Here is a 23,462-nt window from a genome sequence, read left to right as displayed (position 1 = left end):
CCACAAAACCGAGTCATAAAATTTAGTTAAAATTTTATTTGCATATCTTATATGTGTGATAGTACTTGTATAAAAATTTGATGTTTTAATTTTATCTTAGGAATGTGAATTTTGCTTGAAAGGATCTAGTTGAGAGACTTAGAAAATTATGATAGGTAAATAAGTAAGGACCAAATAGTATTAAAATAGGAAAGTTTGGGTTTGCATGTCAAAGTGCCCAATTCATGTTAAGTGGCCGGCCAAGCATGGTTCCATTCCTCCAAGTTTATGTTGTTTATTATTTAATATTGGTAAGTAAATTAAAATAAATTAAAGAAAGGAATTAAAAAGGAAAAGATGAATAAAATAAGGAGGGAAGAGGGACTGTTCATCTTTTTTTTCTTTGGCTATTGCCGTGAGTGAGGAGAAGGAAGGGAGATTTGGTTATTTGATTTTGGCTTGGAAGATGGCTAGAATGAGGTATGTATTGAATGATTCTTGAAAATCTATGCATGTTTGAGATGGTTAGTTCAAATTCTACTCATCCTATAGATTAGACTTAGGATTTTGAGGTTGAAATTCGGCCAAGAAGCTTGAAACTCTTAGTAGATGTGTTAATGTCATTAAAATGGATAGTAATGTAGGATATGGTGAGTGGTTAATTGCTTTTAACTTGAAAGTTGAGGTTAAAATGGGTTAAGTAATTGTCGGATCTAATTTAGGGGTGGAGGATTGTGTTCATGTTATATTGGATAGGTAGAGGTTGTAATGAGGTTGAAATTGTTGAATTGTTAGTTGGGTAACAAATGAAGCAATCGGCCATATGGGGTAAAAAGGGGATGTTCATTTTAGTTGTTGTTTCATTTTTGTAAGAAATGGGTCAAGTGTTCATGAGATGAAATTTTGTGATTAGATGAATTAAAAGTAATAGTATAGTTGATATATATATAGATATACATATTCGGCCATCACTTAGGAGCTTATGTGATGTTGAGTTTAAGCTTTGCATATTCGGCTATATATACATATATATGTAAGCCCATTCGTGATATTACCTTAGGACTATGTATATATATAACCGACAAAAAAAATGGGAAAAACTAGCAAAGGTGATTGCCGAATGTCCAAGTATGCATATGCATGTGTGATTGGATTATTGAAAGTATGGTAATTGCATAAGGTTATTAGCCGAATAGCTAAGAACATAAGGTAGCAAGATAAAAATTTTACCATGACGTTCCGTATGTCATAAAATCATTAAAATGTGAATACCAATATATGTAGCAAAGCGGTTGAATGAGTTAATTTATTTGTTTAAGCTCAAGATCCTAAAGGAGAGGCGTCCAACAAGGGGAAATCGAAGGTCATCGAGTAGCCGACTTGGAATTATTTTACCCAACACAAGGTAAGTCATTAAGCATATAGTTGGTATTGATTTAAATGATCGTAATACCTATGCAATTGTGTTTAATGAGATGAAATGTATACAAATGTATATGTATGTAGAGATGAAATTGTCGAATGTAAAAAGGAAGTGAAGCGTATAGAGTGGCTGGTTTTCGGCACTCAGTGTGCGGGCAATAAGTGTTCACGGTTATGAGATTGGCACTAAGTGTGCGGGCTTGAAATGCATGGCACTAAGTGTGCGAGTTTAAAGTACATGGCACTAAGTGTGCGTGCTTGATTATTAAGCACTATGTGTGCGAACCCACTATATATATTTTCTATCAATTATTTATATTAAGGGTGCGACCTTACCGAGTCGATTTCGGACAGCGGAAAGGGTAAGTACCTTGAGTTCATGGCTAATAGGTGCTATGTTTATATTTGGAGTTGAGCGTGGTAAGTTTTGAACCTATGTGATGATTATAATTGAAGTCACGTACATAAGGTTCATCGTGGAATAGGTGAAAGTTCGTTTAGTTATATGATTGTAACGAAAATAAAATGATGTATGGAAATGCCTCAATTATTCTATTGAATAGCGTATGAAATGTCAATGTAGGACTTGGAATGAGATTGAATCGTAAGGTCTAAGAAACTATGGCATAGTTCGGTATGGATGGAGTACTTAGCCTCATTTCGTTGTTTCCTCTTGTGAAAATTTTATTAATGGATGGTAGTGTAATGCTTATGACTTACTGAGTTATATACTCATTTGGTGTTTGCTTGTCACCTATTTTAGGTTTCTTGGACTCGACTTTTTGCGTACTCGGGACCGTCATCGAAGTCATCACACCGGCTAGCAACTTTTGGTATTTTCTTCTTAATTGGTCTAGGAGAACATTTCGGTATGTATAGGCTATTATGTTTTGTTGAAATTTGGTATGTAAACTTTTAGCCATGCGAAAATGACATAAATGTTCGGTTGGATTTGGTTCTATGATGTTTGGAAACAAGTCTTGGTAATTCGGTTTTGGTTGAGTATTGGTTGAGGCCTACTCGGTTATTATGCCATAGGTCATGGCTGATTATTTTCAGTGTTAAATTCATGATTTGGTAATAGTGTAGTAGGGAGATGCTCGGTGATTATTAGCCTTTGGCATGGCTAGTCATGGTCATAAATTGTGACATGTTTGATGAATTATTAGTTAGATCAAGGAAAAATCATGAAATAGGCATAGTTTGTTTTATTAACAGGTGCTGACAGCAGCAGTGATGTGAGATTGAAAAATCACTAAAAATAGTAGAAATGGAATGAAATAATGAATAAATTATGAAATCGAATCTTGATGAGTCTATTTTCATATGGAAGAAACAGGGCCAGAGCAATTTCTGGATCCCCTGTTTTGACTTAGAAAATTCACCGTAAATGTTATCGAGATAATTAGAGGTCGTGCCTTATATGTAAAAATTCATTATCGAGTCTAGTTTCATTAGCGACAAACGGCATAGGCATTGAAGCCCTGTACAGGGATATATTTAAATCGTAAGGTACAGAGGTCAGTGTAGTCAAACCTTGAAACAGGGGAGAATTTAACAAATAAACTGTACTAATTGACCCAACCAAAAATTCTAAAAAAAATTCCCCCATAAAGATATATGAGTTTAGTTTCGGGGAAAATTTACGGAATTGGATTTCGAGTTTCATAACTCAAAATATGATTTTTAAAGCGACCACGATACAGTAGCCAGCTTGCCTGGAACAAAAAAAATAGGGGGAAATAAATGAAGTAAGCCGGTAACACCTCGTGTTCGATTTTCGGTAACGGCCATGAGTTCGGGGTGTTACATTTTTATTGGTATCAGAGCTATGGTTTAGTCGGTTCTAGGACTACCATAGCGCGTATGAGTCTAGCTATACATGCCTTAATGTTAGTGCTTAAGAATGTGATGACTTCTGACGGTTAAAATTTTTGTTTTGATTAGTAAATGGAACCAGGGGTAGAGAGACCCTTAGCGGATGACGTTGAAAGCGTAGCGGCTGCTCCTGCGCAAGGGACATCGCCTGTTAAACCTCAGTCATCTGCAAATAATCAGGATGAGGGGTCAAAACAAGCCTTCTTCACCATGATGAATGAGTGGGTCGCGCAATATGCCCAAACCATTCCGGCTGTCCAACCATTCCCGAATTTGAATAATCCACCCAAGAGCCCGTAATGCCATCAGTTACTGATCCTGTGAGGCTGAGTAAACCACTTGTAGACTTGATTAGGAAGCGCGGAACCGAGGAGTTCAAGGCCATAGTTACTGATGATGCCGAAAGGGCCGAGTTCTGGCTTGATAACACCATTCGGGTGTTCGATGAACTGTTATGCACACCCGATGAATGTCTAAAGTGTGCTATATCCTTGTTGCGAGACTCAGCCTACTATTGGTGGAGGACCTTGATTTCCATAGTCCCAAACGAACGAGTTGGGATTTCTTCCAAGCGGAATTTCGAAAGAAATATATTAGTCAACGGTTCATCGATCAAAAGCGTAAGGAATTCTTGAAACTCAAGCAAGGCCGTATGACAGTATCTGAATACGAACATGAGTTCGTAAGACTCAGTCGGTATGCCCGGGAGTGTGTGGCTGATGAGGTTGCTATGTGCAAGAGATTTGAAGAAGGATTGAATGAAGATTTAAAGCTACTAGTGGGTATTTTGGAGATAAAAGAATTCGTAACACTAGTTGAACGAGTCTGCAAGGCGGAAGAACTTGGAAAGGAGAAGAAGAAGGCTGAATTTGAAGCTAGAGACTATCGTAAAAGATCGATGGGTAAAGCTCCGTTCTCGGCTGTAAAGAAGTTCAGGGAGGACACTAATAAATCGAGGACGACTGCGGGAATTTCCATTAGAGCACGACCATCGACAGACTCCCGAGCTACTTCGGTAGCTAGTGTGGGCAATAATCGTTAAGAGAAACCTGAATGCCCCTAATGTAGAAGACGACACAGAGGTGAATGTTGGGGTAAGTCTACTAACAGGGCCTGTTACGGATGCGGTTCGAAGGACCACTTCATTAGAGATTGCACGGAGCTTGATGAGAAGAATAAGATGCAAGGTGCAAGACCTAGTGGAATGACAGCTAGAGGTAGACCACCGAGAATTTCAGGAGGTAGGGGTGGTAGTCAGAGAGGGGCCTCTGATACGGCTGTTCGAACCGAGACCCGTACTCCTGCTAGAGCATATGCCATTCGCGCACGAGAGGAGGCATCCTCCCCTGATGTTATCACTGGTACTTTCACTCTCTTTGATACTAGTGTTATTGCATTGATTGACCCTGGCTCTACTCATTCATACGTATGTGAAACCTTAGCACCCAGTAAGACTCTACCTGTCGAGTCTACTGAGTTCGTAATTCAAGTGTCAAACCCTTTGGGCCAATACGTACTTGTTGATAAAGTGTGTAAGAGATGCCCTCTAATAATCCGAGAGTCCTATTTTTCGGCTGATTTGATGCTTTTACCGTTTGACGAATTTGATGTTATTCTGGGTATGGATTGGTTGACCGTACATGATGCAGTGGTGAACTGTAAAAGGAAAACCATTGATTTGAGGAGTACAAATAATGAAGTAGTCCAAGTTGAGTCTACTGATTTGAAGGGGGTGCCAGCGATAATATCTTCAATGACCGCTCAGAGATATGTGAAAAAGGGGTATGAAACATACCTTGCGTATGTATTTGATAGCAAAGAGACGGAAAGGAAACTTGAATCAGTACCAGTGGTTTGTGAGTATTCAGATGTTTTTCCTGAGGAGTTACCGGGGTTGCCACCGGTTCGAGAGGTGGAATTCGGCATCGAGATTGTACCTGGTACCACGCCAATCTCAATAGCCCCGTATCGTATGGCATTAACGGAATTAAAGGAATTGAAAGTTCAATTGCAAGAATTGATGGATAAAGGTTTCGCTCGACCGAGTTTTTCTCCATGGGGCGCACTCGTATTGTTTGTGAAAAAAAAGGATGGAACCATGAGATTGTGCATCGACTATCGTCAGTTGAATAAAGTGACCATAAAGAATAAATACCCGTTGCCACGTATTGATGATTTGTTTGATCAATTAAAGGGAGCCTCAGTATTTTCCAAGATAGATTTGAGATCTGGTTATTAGCAGTTGAGGGTTCGAGACTCGGACATACCCAAAACCGCTTTTAGAACAAGGTACGGTCACTACGAATTCTTAGTGATGCCGTTTGGGCTCACTAATGCCCCTGCGGTATTTATGGATTTAATGAATCGAGTATTCAGGCCATACTTGGATCGATTTGTGGTTGTGTTTATTGATGATATTTTAGTTTATTCACAATGTGAAGCCGAACACGCCGAGCATTTGAGGTTAGTATTACAGATTTTGCGAGACAAGCAGTTATACGCAAAATTCAGTAAATGTGAATTTTGGTTGAGAGAGGTTAGCTTTTTGGGGCACGTGGTGTCCGCATCGGGTGTTAGAGTGGATCCGAACAAAATTTCGGCCATACTCGATTGGAAACCTCCGAGGAATATTACTGAAGTTAGGAGCTTTTTGGGACTTGCCGGATACTACCGACGGTTTGTAAGGGGTTTCTTGATGATAGCTGCACCGTTGACGAAACTACTCCAAAAAGATGTTGAGTTTGAATGGACAGAAAACTGTCAGAAGAGTTTCGATTGACTAAAGACCTGTTTAACCGAAGCTCCAGTGCTAGTACAACTGGAGTCCGGCAAAGAGTTTGTCATTTATAGTGATGCATCCTTACTTGGGCTAGGTTGTGTGTTGATACAAGAAGGTCGAGTTGTGGCTTACGCGTCGAGACAATTAAAGCCGCATGAGAGAAACTATCCGACCCACGATCTTGAATTAGCAGCCATAGTGTTCGCCTTGAAAATATGGCGACATTACTTGTTTGGAGAAAGGTGTCATATTTATTCGGACCACAAGAGCCTAAAATATCTGATGACTCAAAGAGATCTAAATCTACGACAAAGACGTTGGCTTGAGTTGTTGAAGGACTACGAACTTGTTATTGATTATCACCCGGGAAAGGCTAACGTGGTTGCCGATGCTTTAAGTCGGAAAGCACTATTTGCTTTGAGAGCGGTGAATGCTCACTTATCCGTCTCACTCGATGGGGTGCTAGTAGCTGAATTAAAGGCCAAACCATTATTGATTCGTCAAATACTTGAATCCCAGAAAGTCGATGCTGAATTGGTCACTAAACGAGCTGAATGTGCTTCGAATAAGGAATCAGAGTTCCGGATTGACGACAATGATTGCTTGACGTTCAGAGGTCGATTATGTGTTCCAAGAAATTCGGAACTTATTTCGATGATTTTGAACGAGGCTCATAGTAGTCGAATGTCAGTCCACTCGGGTAGTACTAAAATGTACAATGACCTGAAACGCCAATTTTGGTGGCCCGGTATGAAACGAGACATTTCTGAATTTGTTTCAAGGTGTTTGATATGTCAACAAGTGAAAGCGGAACATCAAGTACCATCGGGATTACTTCAGCCAATCATGATACCCGAATGGAAATAGGATCGAATAACAATGGACTTTGTATCTGGGTTACCGTTGACTCAGAGTAAGAAAGACTCGGTCTGGGTCATTGTTGATAGATTGACCAAGTCTGCTCATTTTATCCCTGTCTATACGGATTTTTCGCTCGATAAATTGGAAGAATTATATGTCTCCCAAATAGTTCGGTTGCATGGGGTACCTATTTCCATCGTGTCGGATAGAGACCCAAGATTTACCTCGCAATTTTGGAAGAAATTACAAGAAGCATTGGGTACCAAGATGAACTTTAGCACCGCATTCCATCCTCAGACTGATGGCCAATCTGAGCGGATAATTCAGATACTCGAGGATATGTTGAGATGTTGTGTTTTAGAGTTTTGTGGTTCATGGGAAAGATATCTGCCTTTGATCGAATTCGCTTACAACAATAGTTTTCAGTCAAGCATTAAGATGGCACCTTATGAGGCTTTATACGGTCGTAAATGCCGTACCCCATTATTTTGGACTGAACTTAGTGAAAGTAAGATCCTTGGGGTTGACTTGATTAAGGATGCCGAGCAGAAAGTCTGAATAATTCGAGAAAGTTTGAAAGCCGCTTTGGATGGTCAAAAGTCGTATGCGGATTTGAAAAGAAAAGACATTGAATATCAGGTTGGAGACAAAGTATTTCTCAAAGTTTCACCCTAGAAGAAGGTGCTTAGATTTGGCCATAAGGGCAAATTGAGTCCGAGGTTCATCGGTCCATATGAAGTATCCGAACAAGTTGGGCCAGTCGCATACCGGTTAATTTTACCCCCTGAGCTTGAAAAGATTCACAACGTTTTCCATGTCTCGATGCTTCGACGATATAGGTCCGACCCGTCGCACGTAATCACTCCATCTGAGATCGAGATTCAGCCTAACTTGAGTTATGAAGAAGAGCCGGTTCGCATTTTGATGCGTGAAGTAAAAGAGTTGCAAAATAAGAAAATCCCATTAGTGAAGGTGTTGTGGCATAAACACGGAATCGAAGAAGCCACTTGGGAACTTGAGGACTCTATGAAGGATCGATATCCTAAATTTTTCACTGGTAAGATTTTCGGGGACGAAAATTCCTTATGTGGGGGAGAGTTGTGACAGCCCTAATTTGACCCTAGTCGGAATGTGGTTTCGGGACCACAAAACCGAGTCATAAAATTTAGTTAAAATTTTATTTGCATATCTTATATATGTGATAGTACTTGTATAAAAATTTGATGTTTTAATTTTATCTTAGGAATGTGAATTTTGCTTGAAAGGATCTAGTTGAGAGACTTAGAAAATTATGATAGGTAAATAAGTAAGGACCAAATAGTATTAAAATAGGAAAGTTTGGGTTTGCATGTCAAAGTGCCCAATTCATGTTAAGTGGCCGGCCAAGCATGGTTCCATTCCTCCAAGTTTATGTTGTTTATTATTTAATATTGGTAAGTAAATTAAAATAAATTAAAGAAAAGAATTAAAAAGGAAAAGATGAATAAAATAAGGAGGGAAGAGGGACTATTCATCTTTTTTTTCTTTGGCTATTGCCTGAGTGAGGAGAAGGAAGGGAGATTTGGTTATTTGATTTTGGCTTGGAAGATGGCTAGAATGAGGTGTGTATTGAATGATTCTTGAAAATCTATGCATGTTTGAGATGGTTAGTTCAAATTCTACTCATCCTATAGATTAGACTTAGGATTTTGAGGTTGAAATTCGGCCAAGAAGCTTGAAACTCTTAGTAGATGTGTTAATGTCATTAAAATGGATAGTAATGTAGGATATGGTGAGTGGTTAATTGCTTTTAACTTGAAAGTTGAGGTTAAAATGGGTTAAGTGATTGTCGGATCTAATTTAGGGGTGGAGGATTGTGTTCATGTTATATTGGATAGGTAGAGGTTGTAATGAGGTTGAAATTGTTGAATTGTTAGTTAGGTAACAAATGAAGCAATCGGCCATATGGGGTAAAAATGGGATGTTCATTTTAGTTGTTGTTTCATTTTTGTGAGAAATGGGTCAAGTGTTCATGAGATGAAATTTTGTGATTAGATGAATTAAAAGTAATAGTATAGTTGATATATATATATAGATATACATATTCGGCCATCACTTAGGAGCTTATGTGATGTTGAGTTTAAGCTTTGCATATTCGGCTATATATACATATATATGTAAGCCCATTCGTGATATTACCTTAGGACTATGTATATATATAACCGACAAAAAAATGGGAAAAACTAGCAAAGGTGATTGCCGAATGTCCAAGTATGCATATGCATGTGTGATTGGATTATTGAAAGTATGGTAATTGCATAAGGTTATTAGCCGAATAGCTAAGAACATAAGGTAGCAAGATAAAAATTTTACCATGCCGTTCCGTATGTCATAAAATCATTAAAATGTGAATACCAATATATGTAGCAAAGCGGTTGAATGAGTTAATTTATTTGTTTAAGCTCAAGATCCTAAAGGAGAGGCGTCCAACAAGGGGAAATCGAAGGTCATCGAGTAGCCGACTTGGAATTATTTTACCCAACACAAGGTAAGTCATTAAGCATATAGTTGGTATTGATTTAAATGATCGTAATACCTATGCAATTGTGTTTAATGAGATGAAATGTATACAAATGTATATGTATGTAGAGATGAAATTTTCGAATGTAAAAAGGAAGTGAAGCGTATAGAGTGGCTGGTTTTCGGCACTAAGTGTGCGGGCAATAAGTGTTCACGATTGTGAGATTGGCACTAAGTGTGCGGGCTTGAAATGCATGGCACTAAGTGTGCGAGTTTAAAGTACATGGCACATAGTGTGCGTGCTTGATTATTAAGCACTATGTGTGCGAACCCACTATATATATATTTTCTATCAATTGTTTATATTAAGGGTGCGACCTTACCGAGTCGATTTCGGACAGCGGAAAGGGTAAGTACCTTGAGTTCATGGCTAATAGGTTCTATGTTTATATTTGGAGTTGAGCGTGGTAAGTTTTGAACCTATGTGATGATTATAATTGAAGTCACGTACATAAGGTTCATCGTGGAATAGGTGAAAGTTCGTTTAGTTATATGATTGTAACGAAAATAAAATGATGTATGGAAATGCCTCAATTATTCTATTGAATAGCGTATGAAATGTCAATGTAGGACTTGGAATGAGATTGAATCGTAAGGTCTAAGAAACTATGGCATAGTTCGGTATGGATGGAGTACTTAGCCTCATTTCGTTGTTTCCTCTTGTGAAATTTTATTAATGGATGGTAGTGTAATGCTTATGACTTACTGAGTTATATACTCATTCGGTGTTTGCTTGTCACCTATTTTATGTTTCTTGGACTCGACTTTTTGCGTACTCGGGACCGTCATCGAAGTCATCACACCGGCTAGCAACTTTTGGTATTTTCTTCTTAATTGGTCTAGGAGAACATTTCGGCATGTATAGGCTATTATGTTTTGTTGAAATTTGGTATGTAAACTTTTAGCCATGCGAAAATGGCATAAATGTTCGGTTGGATTTGGTTCTATGATGTTTGGACACAAGTCTTGGTAATTCGGTTTTGGTTGAGTATTGGTTGAGGCCTACTCGGTTATTATGCCATAGGTCATGGCTGATTATTTTCGGTGTTAAATTCATGATTTGGTAATAGTGTAGTAGGGAGATGCTCGGTGATGATTAGCCTTTGGCATGGCTAGTCATGGTCATAAATTGTGACATGTTTGATGAATTATTAGTTAGATCAAGGAAAAATCATGAAATAGGCATAGTTTGTTTTATTAACAGATGCTGACAGCAGCAGTGATGTGAGATTGAAAAATCACTAAAAATAGTAGAAATGGAATTAAATAATGAATAAGTTATGAAATCGAATCTTGATGAGTCTATTTTCATATGGAAGAAATGAAACGACCATATGAGCTGTATGTTAGGAGTTAATTAAATTCTTGTGAAACAGGTCTAGAGTGATTTCTGGATCCCCTGTTTTGACTTAGAAAATTCACCATAAATTTTATCGAGATAATTAGAGGTCGTGCCTTATATGTAAAAATTCATTATCGAGTCTAGTTTCATTAGGGACAAACGGAATAGGTATTGAAGCCCTGTACAGGGAGATATTTAAATCATAATGTACAGAGGTCAGTGTAGTCGAACCTTGAAATAGGGGAGAATTTAACAAATAAACTGTACTAATTGGCCCAACCAAAAATTCTAAAAAAAATTCCCCCATAAAGATATATGAGTCTAGTTTTGGGGAAAATTTACAGAATTGGATTTCAAGTTTCATAACTCAAAATATGATTTTTAAAGCGACCACGATACAGTAGCCAGCTTGCCTGGAACAAAAAAAAATAGGGGGAAATAAATGAAGTAAACCGGTAACACCTCGTGTTCGATTTCCGGTAACGGCCATGAGTTCGGGGTGTTACAAGCACCACTTGTGAATCAATCAGACCTGCAATAATTTATGTCTATTAGCATATTTATACAACCTTTCCATATATTGATTATAGCATCCAAACATGAACAGTTGCATATTCCTCTGAAAATATCAGTACATATAAAATACCCGTATAAAATCCCCAAAAAATTTTACTATAATATACCTATTTATAACAGCTATATTCAAATATTTTTTAATTTATTTACCAATCCATTGACTAGTATAGTCATCAATAATTTCACATCATTCAGTTCACTCAAGAAACTAATTTGGAAGGAATTTTCAGTTAACCATTCTGTAAATACCATATTTGAACAAATCGATTTTCCTATAAATAATTTCTTTATTTAACAATGGTACTGTATATCCCAGCTAGTTTTCAGAAAAATTTTGATGTCTCTATTTAGAACCCATTTTTACCTATTAACTCATTCTCAATTCCGACTGTGTTATCAATTGTTCAACCATTGAACTTTTCACTTTCCACTTCTGAACTTAATCAATATAAATCTCATGAATTTCATTGCATATAACTGTACTAGTAAAGGACCATAGATCGTAAAGTCTCATAATTTAATTGTCATATATTTACTCATATAACATTTATCATTCTCAAGTACTATAAAATATTTATTCGTACTTTTACGAGTTCTGCTTCATCATAACTAACATTTTTACTCAGAGATAATCCTTTAGCTCGTAATGAAAATTGTTTACTTTTTACTTAGCAGAGGCCCAGTAGACTAGATAGAACACTTCGGATATACGAGACTTATACAGAGGTTTATTATTATGCACTATTAAATAGAGAACACTGAAGTGCTATACAGAGAGTACGAATGTGCTGAATGTGCTAACAATCAGAGAGCATGTTGAGGTTCCTTAATATCCTAGTAGTTCTAATCTTGTCTACTTGGGCAAATTATTTCATGCACACATATCACTTTTACAGCTTTCGCATAATATTTTTACATGCTTTACAATTTAATCCTTGTACTAATAATTCATATACTTATATCTTCTGTATCTTCAATACATGTAATATATTTCAAAATTCACTATTCATTCATAATTCTCTAATAATCCTTATCATGTACTTCATATATTACTTTTATATATTTTGTAATTTAGTCATCAGCACAATATTTCATGTAGTAATATAATTTGCTTTTAATAATTCATATAACATAATATTCATCATCAACATGTATTATAAAACATTTATTCATACCATTTTTTTATACCGATTCATTATAATCAACTTTCTACTCATATACTTGAGTATCACTTTTAACATTATCGAAATTAGCTTGGTTGAAAAACATCTCTTTCTATAAATAAAACAAATCTCATCAGAGTCGAGAGATATCACACTATCACATATTATAATGACATGTGTTTTTAGACTTCACATATACTACGTTTGGTCCGAGAACAGACTAAACCTGGCTCTGATACCACTAAATGTAACACCCCCTACCCGTATCCATTGCCAGAATAGGTACGAGGCATTACCGGATTATACTGAATATTTTCAGATAATTCTGAGTCATTTATTATTCATATTTTGAAAAAAATCATAACGTCTCTCTATTGGGCCCTCGAAGCCCCAAACATACATTAAAAACCAACCGGAATTAAATCGGGATCATAAAGAAAATTTCGCAAAATCTTAAATTTTCTTTTTATCTAAGTACTTACCATTTTAATGCTTCTTATAATTAAACATGTTACCATTCAATCAATAGCTTGGCACTTGTCTAAGCGTCAAACAACATCATTGTTAGTATACTTGCACATATTTCATATAAATTCAACATTGATATACTTATTTTCTCGACATGTCACACTTGAGTTTAATAATTGTCTGTACTTACATAATTTCCTTGTATCAACATATCAAAGATAATCATATGTACATGTCATGAAACATATTATTCTCTTACCGTTTCTTCATAAGTATATATCAATCATTTGATTATATCAATATTTCATGCTCCATCATTTCCATATATTTTATGCATATTTATTCCAGTAAAGTTTATATCAAACTTCACATAAATTATATTCCATGTACTTATTCTTATTCCGTTTATCTATCTTCATAATTATTTCATACAACTATTTTGTACATATATTTCCATATGACCAGTTCTTGTAAACATTTCACATAACCATTTCATATAACCATTCGTCATCTGATACATATTACCTGAATATCAATTGTTTAATAGATGTCATCGCGTCCCCCATCCACGGTCTTATTTATCTTTGACATGATGCTATAGTGTCTTTCAACCATGGTCTTATTCATTTTCTGTCATGTTGCCATCGTATCTTTCAACCATGGTCTTATTCATTTCATGTCACCCTGCCATGGTATCTTTCAACCATGGTCTTATTCATTTCATATCACGTTGCCATGGTATCTTTCAACCATGGTCTTACACATTTCATATCAGAGAGCACACTCCCGCGAACCTCATCCTTACAGTAGGATTACCAGTCCAGGCTAAATCCCCTGTAATATAAAATCATAGAGTATTGTCGGGATTACCAGTCCAGGCTAAATCCCCTGCAACGACAATTACTCTAATGAGCTTGGATCTGAATTACTAGTCCAGACTAAATTCAGACCCTGATTCGGATTACCCGTCCGGGCTAAATCCATTTACACGTATTCTTCGGAGGGCTATATCAAGATAGGCTCACCCACCCGGGTTAGATCCTTTTTACCGTCAATTCCTTTTCAGAGATCCACCGAATTTTCCTTTCATTCAACCGGGATTTCTTCCCCTTTTTATCAAATATGTTAATGTTTCATCAATTTTCATACAATGAACATTCAAATCATATTCATATCAAAAACATACATTTCAAGCATTTAAGAATATAATTCAAGTTATACGAACTTACCTAGCGAAATTGCTGAAATATCAAGATTCAAGGACATTTTGGTAATTTACCATTTTCCCAATTTTCACCTGATCTTAAATTGACAATTTCATTCAATTTATTAATTTAGATAATAAAACAATTCATTCCCTTCAATTTGGTCATTTTTACATTTTTACAAAATTGCCCCATGAAGTTTTACTTTTATTCAATTTAGTCCTTAAGCCTAAAACATGCAAATTAGCCATGCTAGCTGACTATTCATATATATTTCCTCCCTCCTCCTCTCCATTCCACATCCTTAATGCATATAACACATTTGTAAGTAACCTTATCTATAATCTTTATTATTTACTTTTATGAATATTCAAGCTGTCCATCTGTGTCATAATCACTAAATTATTTATATCTGGAGCTCTAGAACTCCAAATTAAGATCTTCTAATTTTCCCTGAAACTAGACTCATATTTTCTTACCATAAAATTTTCATAATTTTTGGTTTAGCTAATAAGTACAGTTTATTCTTTAAATTTACCCCTGTTCTGCTGTCTAACAGTTCTGACCCTTTTTCACTAAAAATTAATTATCTCCTTGTACAGAATTGAAATGATATTCCCGTTTATTTATCTTGAAAATAGACTCATTTATAATTCTAAACATATAAATTTAAGCCCGTAATTATTTCTATCCAATTTTTATGATTTTCCAAAGTCAGAACAGGGGAACCCGAATTCATTTTGACTTTGTCTCACAAAATTCATTATATCTCATGATTTACAAACCCATTGCTTACACCGTTTCTTCTATGAGAAACTAGACTCAATAACCTTTAATTTCATATTTTTCATCTTCTAATTCGATTTCCACAATTTATGATGATTTTTCAAAGTTAGTCTACTGCTGCTGTCCAATATTGTTTTAGTGCAAGCTGTTTATTACCATTTTTTTTCATTAAGCTTTAATAAACAATTTCGTCCCTACTCAATTAGCCTCTCAATTGAGCTGATTCTCAATTAACACTTTATTCTATCACTTTCTCTTATTTTCTCTTGACTAACATGACAAGAACATAAGACCATATATAAGAAAACTCTAAATCAACATCAATTCCATGCTTCTTCAACAATATTAAACTTAAAAATATATTGAAATCTTGATGTTCTTACCTTTTCTTATTGACTTCAATCTTTAACTTGATTTTTCTCTCTTCTCCAGCTTCTATTTCTTGAATCCAACTTGATATTCTTGCTCCCCATCATCTCCTTGCTATCTTTCTCTTTTGATGGCTATGGAAATTCTTTCAATTTTTAGGTGAAAATAATGAATTTTTGGTGGAATGACTAAATTGTAAAGAAAGAAAACTTATTTTCTTCTTCTTCTCTTACGTTGGTTTGCATGGGAAAGGAAAGATGATGATAATTCTTCATATTTCCTTCCTTTTATACTAAATAAATAATAATAATATAATAATAATAAACATCTCATAAAAATATTAATAAAATAATATTTATCTAATTAATTAATTTAAAATATCATCAACATAATCATTACATTCTAGAATTCTCTCTCTTACTAATTGACCATTTTTCCCTTCATGATCTTTTAGAATTCCATCCTTGAGTCATCACTTAATTTGGTAAAATTGCGATTTAGTCCCTCATAATTTTTCACCTATTCAATTTGGTCCTAATTCAACAATTTTTCTTGATTTCTAGATCATTCCACCCTTAAACTATTTGCACCATTAGTCCTTCAACTTTTTATATTTACACTTCAACCCCTTAAATTTTGAGTATTTACTCTTGTACAACAAGACTTTTCTCATCTTTGCAATTTAGTCCTTTCTTGAATTAATATATCATAATATTCTTCTCAATATTGACATAACTCAAAATTTCCCTTTTTGTCACTTTATTTCCTTATTTTACTATATCACGGATAATATTTTACTGTAAAAATTTTCGAGATATTACACTCACACGCCCGTATGCTTTACCCGTATGGCCGACATGCCCGTGTGGCTCACACGGCCCAAATTAGCCTTGCCCGTTTGGATCATACGACATGGCCCAAGATCCTATACGCTCGTGTAGGTCCACAAGCCCTTGTGGCCCCTACGGCCCAATTGGTCTAGCCCGTGCCTCGCACACAGCCTAGCCAGCCTCATACACTCGTGTCCATTGTGCCCGTGTGGCATGCGCACGGCCTGGCTCGTCTACCACACGGCCATGTATCACCACACTGCCTCCACACGGGCAGTTTACACGCCCGTGTAGAGTCGATAGTAGCGTTTTCGGCTTTCACCGAAACACGATTTCAGATCGATTTGAGTACACACCTAGTTCCGATTGAAGCCTAATGCAATGCCAAACACTCCAGAACCTATTATTATCAACCGTAAGCTAAAATTTTAGTCTCTTGTTTCGAATAATTCAGAATAGCCAAATCCCGAAACGAGAGATCTACTTACCTTCAACAAATAACGGCGATTTATCACTATTTAGAACCCCGATTAGTGATTTACAGAACCTTGATTATCCCCTAAATAGAAAATTAAATCCTTCTTAAATGATCTCCAAAAAGAAACATTACAATTGGTCAAAACCATACTTACCGAGCGACGGAACCCCTAGCAGTACGCCAAAACTAATCGAAAGAAAGAAAAGGGAGGAGAGGGGTAGAAGAAATAAATTTCGGCAGCAAGGGGTTGGGAAAAGAAGAAAACAGTAGGGAGAGTAAAAAGAAAAAGGAAAACAGGTTAGGCAAAATCTAATAAACCCTACCCCCTTTTAGTGTTTTAGTCCAACCCAAACGTTCGCACGACTTAGCAGTAACTCACGACTCGAACTCGGGATCTCAGGCATAATCCCTTGCCACTCAACGACTAGACCAGCATGCCCATTCTGTTAAGTTCCTACCAATAAATTTTTATAAGCCCACTAACCAAAAGTCAGGCTTTACCCAAAATAAAACCCAAAATTTAGGCTAAGTTAAGACTCAAACTTGGGACCTCCCAAACACCCCAGAGCACATAACCTCTTAATCCACATATATTTTATGCCAAAATGAATCAAAACAAAAGTTTCGATATTTCCATACTCAACAATCACGAAAGCCGAAATTACAGAAATTTGGGGCGTTACAATAACATATTTAAAAATTCCATGTTTATAAATTTTATCAATTTGGTCCTAATTTTAAAAATGTAAAAAACTTAACCCTCAAATTTACACATTTTATTAATTTGGTCTTGACTTTAAAAAATTTTAAAAAAATTAGAAAGAAATATATATTACAAATTTTTTTCGATAAAAATGCATACAAATTATAAAAATAATTATAAATAAATGAATACAATTTTTTTATTTTTCTAACATGAAATTTATTTATTAAAATGATAATTTTATAAATAAAATAATTTAAGGGAAAAACCATGAAAATGACCTAAACTGATTGAGCTTTTTCCGTTTTTTTCAACATTAACAACCCTATATTCAAGTTGGGTCAAATACTACAACTTAAGGGTGAGTACAATTGGGGATATTCAAGTGAGGATGAAGTCTTGGAGACCAAATAGGTGAAAGGCTAGGTCGGTAGTTTTGCAACTGATTCATTTTTGGATGGCACAATGACAAAGGATGTGGAAATCAAGGAATTTAAAGTAAGGGTCATTGGTGCTGGTGGTTTTGGGCGAAGGTGGTGGTGCCCAATGCTAAGCAAATTTGGCAAGGACTAAGGAATAATACTAGACATATAATAGATAAATTATTATTTATAAAATAAAACTAAAAAAAAAAGAGAAAAGTTTGAATTTTGTTTAAATTTGTTTGTGGTTTTTTTAAATTATTTTATTTATAAAATAATATTTAATAAATAAATTTTATGTTAGAAAAAAATAGGTATTCATTAATTTATAATTTTGTATCTATTTTTATAAAATTTTATGTAATTTTATCAAAAAATGAAGTTTTAAATACTTAATTATTTTTTGTATTGTTTTTTAATTTTAAAGAATCAAGATTAAAATGATAAATTTTAGAGTTAAAGGTTAAATTTGTTGAATTTCTTAGAATTAGGACTAAATTGATAGAATCTATAAACTTTAGAAGGCTAAATTTATTATTATGCAAAAAAAAAGGCTTCCATTAGTGATTTAATCAATAGATAACTAAAATATTAAATTTTAATAACATTGACTAAAATAGAAATTTTAAACTTGAGAGACCAAAATAAAGAATACGATAATAATAGGGAGACTATTTTTCCCTTTAAATATAATGCAGCTAATTAAAAATTTTAACCAAACATAAAATGGTTTTGATAAATACGGAGAATTGTTGCAGAGGGAGGAAAAGAAAAAAGAAACCAATCTCATGCTTGCCTTCACGATGAAGGCAGTTTTCAAAGTGGATGTGACTTTGTTACCAAACTGGATCCAACAATTATCTTACCCCAACTCTTTATATCTTTTTTAATATTTAAAAAATAAATTAAATCTTAAAATATTGAACATATTCGCCAACATGACAGGTCTATACTAGCTTCACCTTGTACTGTATAAATCTCCTATTACACTGCTGATATTTTGGGATGCTAGTTTTGTGTCAAGATGATAAAGGCGATAGAGGGTTCATTTCTTCTTTAATGGCTGCTTAAAGTTGCACGTGGTTGTAAGCTGTAAAAGAATAAGCAACTTGTTTAAAATCTCATGTTCTTAAGAAGAAAAAAAGAAAGTGGCCTAGAAATCTTTTGCATTACAATCGATCTATCAACCTCAACTCTTAGTTGTTTTCTACCTTTTCAAGATTCTGTTTCTGGGATTTGGACAATTTGCTTTGAATAACTCTCTATATCATCTGCTGTCAGCTTTCAAGGGAAAAGAAACCATTGTCAGTTGATATACGAAAAGGACGTTTGAACCAAATAAATACTTGTCCAATCAACAAAAATAATTATGTATAAAGCCATATCTCAATTCATAGATATTATTGAAATCCTTTGACTTGCAGCTTTTCATTTTACAAATTACAGCATTTACTTTTCAAGAGAAGAATACTTCCCTTGAGGGTTACAATGAAGGGTAAACTCTTAAGATTTTATTTTTTTCATCAAAACTTGTTATTTAATTATTTATTTTTTTTTTCGTCACCAAGTGACTAATGAAAGAATGAAAATATTCAAAACCTAATATAATTGGTGACCAAAAAAGATAAAATTGAATAGTTGAGTAATTATTTTAAAACTTTTCATAATTGAGTGAAATTGGATAACAAAAAAAAATATTTATTAATAATTGATTGATCATCTTATAACTTTTTTATAGTTAGATTACAGATAAATTTATTCTATAATTAAACAAATTAACTGATAAGAAAATAAAGTTGTAGTTTGGGTAAGAACAAACCACAAAAATCTGAATTGGAATTCCTCCCCCTTTATTCTTCACTTCAAGCAATTTAAATAATAATCTTTCCTAATTCTCCTATCACATCTCCGAGAAATAGGACAATGACAGCCAACTAATATTGATAACAGAAAATTAAAACATGTCCTATTTCTTCAGCAGCTAGTGGATCCAATGTTAACAACATGGACTTCTACGTGGGTGTTGCATGGTGGCTTGTTAATCCAATTACTTTGGATTCATCTTAGGCACTTTTGTAGATTTTCTTAACCATAACCCTTATATTCAAATTAAAATCCTTTTCCCTTTCTTTGGTGCTACTATGTGTGCCCCTTCAATAAAAAAATTAACATGTCATTAAAATGTCTCATTTAACGTTAAAGAATGTTTGTTGTTTATAATTAGTATCCAAAACATGTTAAACTAAATCTGAAAAAGGTACTGATAGAAAAAATAATCACTGATGCAAATCTTCTATCAAATAAATCTAATCAAGAAGTAAAAAGAATATAAGGAGAAATCTTCTATCAAAGAAAGCTAATCTATTAATCTTTAATCCAAATCTTCTTATAATTTAGTGATTTTTGTGTTTTTTAAAATTTTGATAAATGATTGGGATTAAAAAAAAGACATTATCTTCTTATCAACTTGTAAGTAGAGGTGATCGTTGGTCAGGTCAAACCTTGAAAGAATTTTAAGCTCGACCTGAAAAATGAACTTAAATTTCTACCCAAACGTGACCTAGAATATAGATGCCAAGCCAAGACCCGAATCAGCTCATATTAATTTTTTTAAAATATAAAATAAATTTAAAAAATATAATATATCAAATACACTACAATAATAATAATAACTAGTGTAAAAAAAATAAAAATATTGAGCATTGAAAACATATGATAAGCTATAATATATTCATTTAATCTTATTAAAATTAATATAATATAAAAAAAATTTATGTAATACACCAGAAAAAGCTAGATCAGAATTCGGTAAGTTTTTTTTTTTAAATGGAGCTCGTATATTATAATTTTAAACAAAATGGAGTACAAAAGGGGAGGCATAAAATGCCAACTAGTAGGATAAAAAGATAGATAGAAATAATACATTCATAGATAAATGTGATGAATTTTGTATGCAGAAAAAGCTGACTACCGATGATGAGTCCTTTTCCAGGTTTCTGCTTACAAGGAAACAATTAAATGATAATAATACAACTGTGGCAGCCATTACAAATTATAATTAGAAGGAAAATGACAAATAATTGAAAGAAGAAATAGACAGAGAGAATGGGCATTGAACCTACAAAATATGAGCACAGTTACAGTTAATCTTGCAAACACATATATTTTTGATAATGAATTTGAAAATATAGATATAAATAAAGATTTAGACCATAAAGAGCTTATGGTTAATAAAATTTCATATAGATATAAACACAGGTTTCGTTTCGTATAACAGCGCAAAATTCGCTTAGATAAAACAGCGTAGTAGGCAGCACACTTCAAGAATGCATGAAAGGCTCTGCATCGTCAAAGTAAAGTCAAAATAGAACAAAAAGAAAATAAGACACTATCAATGGCCATAAGTTTAACAAAGTTGGGATCCTAAGTCAGTAAGGAACTCCAAATCACCACCATGCGATGGAGAAGGATCAAAGCATCCATACAGTTTGCTTCCTTAAAACAAGACAACAACAAACCCATAAAACTAACACTAGGTATAGAAATACAAGATCAATATTATTTATTCAGAATGCAATAAATGAGAAGGGTATTCAATGGACTGAGAAATTTTAAGTTTCTATACAGTGTAGCAGTTGATAAAATTGCTACACATGCCCATGAAATTAGAAACATGAAACTGCATTTAGAAGACAAGCTTGAGATAATAAAACATTGAAGAGAGTTATAAGCACTTTTAGTATTGTCTCAGTTTCTCTGAACATTGAGAAAGTTGACATAATGGTTGAAAGTTTTTAGATTGAAGTGGTTTACCTTAACAGACATAAGGATTCTTTTGCTTCAAATTTAATGTTATGTGTTGCTTTAGTTTTTTTTTTTTTGGTTATAAAAAACTTAAATTGCAAAGACTGATTGATATCTGTTAAGAGAAAATGGTTTTTTTTAGGATACCAACAAAAATGGTTTATCATCAAAGGAACTCATGGATTTGGGTTTCAAATTCAACAATATGGCTAAAGATTTAATTACTTTTTTGGGTTTAGCGTTCAAATTTTGGTTATGAAGCATGATCACGGATATGCAATATTGGTACGATACGATACGGACATTGCGGTACAGTAAATTTTAAAAAATAGGACACAAATATTATAGGTTAGGACAATAAAAAATATTTTTAATATTTATATATAGTTTTATGTTAAAATATTTGATGTAAATGAAAATCTTAAAAGTAAGAAAATGGAAATAAGCAAAGCAAACAGAAAGCTGAAATTTGAAATTGAAATTAAAATGTAAAAAATGGAGATGTGCAGCAAAGCTTGTCAAATAAGCTATTTATTTTTTTGGAAAAATTTAAAATTTTATATCTAACTCAGTATTTTTAATTAATTTACAAAGAGTCCAAGACAGGATCTTGGAATATCCACAATAATAAACAGAAATTAAATTCAGCCCAATATTTTAATTTAATAACAAATAGCCTAAGACAAGATCTTGGATTGCTTCAAATTTATTTTAAAAAATAACATTTCTTTTCATTTCACAAAAACCCTAAAACTTTCAAGCTTCAAAAAACTTTTTATTTCCTTTCATGAAAAAAAACTTTCAGGGGAAAAAGTCTAAAATTATGTTCCCCTTTCATTCTCAGTTGTGGTTTTTCAATCTAGGACCTCTATCCATCGTGACCGTGTCTAGACCATGTCCGTTTTTAGACACCCATGTCGTGACCATATTGGGTCTATGACCGACCTCTTTTTTCTTGTACGTATTCTGTCGTGTCCCATACGTATTTAAGTGTGTCCGACGAATGTCCGTGTCAGACACACGTATGACATCAATACGAGGAGAGATGAGCCGCATTCGTATTTTTTTGCAGAATTTATTTTTCAATAAAAAATGAGTATTGTCATTTTTTTGTTTAACGTGTTGGACATTAGTTAGATATTAACGTCTTTTCTTTTCCTTTTATAATGTTAGATACTAATATTACATAAACAACAAACAATCATTAATGTTAAATGAGTTTATCTAATCTGCATTTTTCATTATTTGAGTGGCACACATAGAGGCACCAAAAAGGGCAAATAATTTTTGTTCATAAACCATACTTCAATAAATAACCATCGTTATCTAACTTCAGCCCTATTGGATCAATTTTAACGTGGATCAAACATTTTATGTTAGCAAAGTATACAATTTTTCTTATCATATATATTTAAATGTCCATAATCTAGTAATCTCCCACTTGAACTATACCTGCACTTCTTAAAAAAAAAATAGATAGATATAAGCTTATAGGGAAAATATTTAGTAAATTGTCAGTAGGGTTTTTAAACTTTACAAATAAAGTTAAGGATTGACAAGTGCTTTATAGATATATACTAAATTATAAAAAAATATATATGTTTTAAAAAATAAGAGACATGTCAAATTTTAAGGTTGTTTGTAGAATAAAAAAAAGTACTCTCCCAATGTACTAAATACTCACCCCAATTTATAATTGTATATATGATAAGTATCCGTATTTCATATATTTTAGGCCTATACATTTAGCATTCTTCTTGGTTTTTAAGTGAAATATCACATTTTAACTTGCTTTGCATGTTTCATGCTTTATTTGCGCTTGATTGCCTTTTTAGTGT

The sequence above is a fragment of the Gossypium hirsutum genome, chromosome A01 (assembly GCF_007990345.1).
Source record: "Gossypium hirsutum isolate 1008001.06 chromosome A01, Gossypium_hirsutum_v2.1, whole genome shotgun sequence".
NCBI lineage: Eukaryota > Viridiplantae > Streptophyta > Magnoliopsida > Malvales > Malvaceae > Gossypium > Gossypium hirsutum.
The sequence above is the reverse complement of the archived record's forward strand: the minus strand, read 5'-3'. Positions refer to the sequence as shown.